The following is a 3,786-nucleotide window of genomic DNA, read 5'->3' as shown; positions in this document are numbered from 1 at the left end:
TAAAATCAACATTCACTCAAAAATAATTATATGTTGGCTTTAATTAACTTTTTTATGTCAACAGGCCACACATAACTGGATTATGTTAAACAAACATAATATGTCCATGTAACTTCAACATTATGGAATTAAGTAATTTTAAGCGACACAATTTAAGTAGTCTCAAAGTTAATTTTTAAATGCTTCTTGACATAATTCAGGTGCTTTTTATTTTAAGATTTACATGCTCCTTTAATCAATGCAGTTGAAAGTCACCGAATCAGTCCACAGCCAAACAAAATGCTCCACTCTTCTCCACAAAGGTAACCCACTGTAATTTAAATGGTTCTAATAATTACACACTATCAAGTCTTCCCCTTTTCTAATTTTCTCAAAAAAAAAAAACTTAATTTTAACATTTATTCTCTCTTAATTCAACCATATTCAAAGCATGCTGGGAACTAACAAGCACTGCCCAGTTTCAGTTAATGCGACACAAATCATTCATGTAGTCCAACACAAACAGATTAAGTAAACTTAAATCTTACATATTTTTAAGCAGATTGAACACAATTAAATGAAGTTAGGGCAAAATGGCAGTTGGTGTTGCACTATACTGCCACCCTCTGGATGTAAGAATTTTTTACTTAACATAAATGGTTTGTTTTTTGACAACGCGTTAGGATTTTGTACTGTTAAGTTGAGACATAATTACGTGGACCTTAATCGAAAAAAAAACATTTCACAATTATTATAAGTAAACTAAATATAAATATATTATGTAAAGTGGCAGTGCACAACCTTCCTAGTTATTTTTTTTTTGTGTGTGTGTGTTTCATGTCCATTTATTTATATATTTAGTTTGTAGCCTTGTAATAACTGGGTAAAAGTACTGTCAAGTCAAGTCACCTTTATATAGCACTTTATACAATGTAGATTGTTTCAAAGCAATCTTCACAATAATAACAGGAAAATGATGCATTATGGCTGTTGTTCAGCTGACGTCATTTCAGTTGATTCAGTTCCGTTGTAAATATCTTTATTTATTAAATTATTTAATCTATAAAGCGATTCTGCAAAAATTATATCACTGTCCAGCTCAGTTCTCATACGCTACAGCAACGTTAGTGCAGTCAGACCAATATTGTTGTCACGGTCACCACCTCCTCACTACATTTCCCAGCATCCTCCTTGGCCCACACCTGCACCTCCTTCCCAATGACCTGCACCTGTCAGCGATCTCCCTCATTAACTTCACCATAAAACCAGTGTTCCCTCATTATCTGGTCTCGTTTATCCTGTGTGTGTGGAACGTTTGGAGCCATTACGCCTATGTGATTTCCAGTGTCTGTGCTCTCCTCTACCTTGTGTTTACCATTTACCTGTTTGTCTGCCCACTGCTGCTAATAAACTCTTTCACCTACTCTTCTGTCTCTGGGTCCCTGTTTTGTAACAATTGTTGCATATTAAGTGTCCCCAACTAAGCAAGCCAAAGGCGACAGTGGCAAGGAACCCAAACTCCATCAGATGCCAGAATGAAGAAAAAACCCTGAGAGAAACCAGGCAGTACTCAGTTCTCCTCTGGCCAACAAACGAACATGGTGTCATTATGATTCAAGTTAATATGATACAGTATGTACAGTATATACCTTTTGTGAAATGGCACATTTTTAATATATCTATTAGGCCTATATGTGAAATTGTCTGCAATATTATGGATGTCCCTCTGCAAAGTGTCTTAATAATTTGTACAGTTACGGTTTCTTCAGACTTATACCTAAAAATACCTAAAGCCTATTCGGATGGCCATTGTTTTAGGATATTAGAGAAATTTGTGTTTTGCAGGCATACTTTGTGATTTTAATCTGAAATCTGAAAGTCTGTGTTTTTCTCACACAACCTCATTAAAAATGTCATGGCAAAGTATACTGTTTTTCAGCAAACTGAACAGTCCTCTGAGAAATCTGTGTGAAGATCCCATCTGAATGTCCATGTCTGTGATTGCCCATCCTGTATTAACACTTTTCCTCATGTGTTTTTTGACCAGAGCTACTGTTTGCACACCAATCTTTCACATGCTTTCAAAAAAAAACTGCGAAAACTGTCCATTTTAATAAGTGTCAGGTAATACATGTCTAAATGTCTCTGCTCCCTTATGTGAGTTTATTATAAACAGGCACTTCTATAAACTCATTTGAAGTTTATTTACATAGGGTTTTAATAAGAAATTAAAGTTCTATCAACAAGTAATTAATCAAAAAACATATATGTTATACATGATGCACTCATGCAGCAGAAGACCTTCAAAAATGCCCATGTCAAGAAAACACACAATCCCACCTCTGTAAAAAACACAGAGATAGTCCCATCTGAATAGGTACATGAAATCACATTGAGGTGAAAAGAATTGTAACTCAAACATCGTAGACAAGTAGTCCTGTTTGCATAGGGCTCTAGTCAACTGGTCCTTGAGAAGTCTGTCTGACTCCATGCAGGTACAAGAACAAATATTTTTTTAAGAACAATGACTCACCCACATACCTTTTGTAAGCATAATCTGAAACAGGTTTTGTTGAATTTTGAAAAATGAAACAACATAACTTGTATCTGCATGACTATAAGCCTAACTTCAAGAAATCAGCTACTGTATAACAGTAACACAAATAGGTCCATTTCAAAACATCTGCTGTCTTAAAATGCTTTTCTGTGGCACATTGGACCTACTTGGATTTACAGGAGATTAAATTTCAGTCTTTGTTTTAATTTCCTTAAAACAAAACACTATAGAAAAGAGTAGCAAGAAATTATACAATAATTATGAAACCTGTGTATTATGACATATGCTTTTTAAAATAACATATAATTCATAGATAATACTAACCATGAAACTCCCAATATCCAAACATTTTAGTGGCTTCAGAACCCGTTTTAAAATGTCAGCCTAAAAAGTATAAAAACTATTTTGGAAGGAAATGCAATAGGTTAATCAGCATTCATGAGATTCTTAAAAAACACGCAGGATGTCAAAATGGCATGCGTGGAATGTTATACAAAGGTGAAAAACAATATGCAAACCTCTTTGTAAACAAAACATCAAAATACAAAAATACAAATGTATTTTCTTCTCAGCTCTCTTATTATCAGAGTTATATTATTGTTGCTATGCAAGTCTTCAAACTATATGCTAAAGCTATAACCTGTCATTAGTTTGTCCATAAATATAGGTTATAAACAAATGAGCAGCTGTCAATTTAAAACCACAGTCATTTTAAATTGTAAAGGAGTCAAGAGGCATGAACAGAGGCGTCTGCCTTGCACACAAACAGAATTTAGGCACAGATATCTGTTTTTACGATTTGTGAATTGATTAAAAACACTCTGAGGTGGGGGTGGGACAGTTAATTTAAAAAAAAAATTAAAATTAAAAAAAAAAAATTTACTAGCTGAAAGTAACAGCGCGTGCGCGCTTCAGTCTGTAGGCTATAGCGAAAAAGCAGAGGCTGACACGCGCGATAACGCGCAGAAATATTTGCGTGCTATCAAATATTTCTGCGCGTTATCGCGAATTACGGTGAGCTTAATGTTTCACCATCTTCATAAATGTATCTTCATTTACTTAGGCTACTTGTTTGTTTAATAAATGTATAGTGTCATTCATTCATTTTTATTGAAACATTAATATTTACCATTCATTTATCTATTTCTTATTTATAGAAATTTGTATTCTAGAAATGTATAATATATGATACATAATACATAAATGTGAAATTGCAACAAACTTAAATGTTGTGAATGTGATGAAAGAGA

This window comes from Phoxinus phoxinus, assembly GCF_949152265.1.
Source record: "Phoxinus phoxinus genome assembly, chromosome: 13".
In the NCBI taxonomy this organism is placed as follows: domain Eukaryota; kingdom Metazoa; phylum Chordata; class Actinopteri; order Cypriniformes; family Leuciscidae; genus Phoxinus; species Phoxinus phoxinus.
This window is presented reverse-complemented; position numbering follows the sequence as displayed.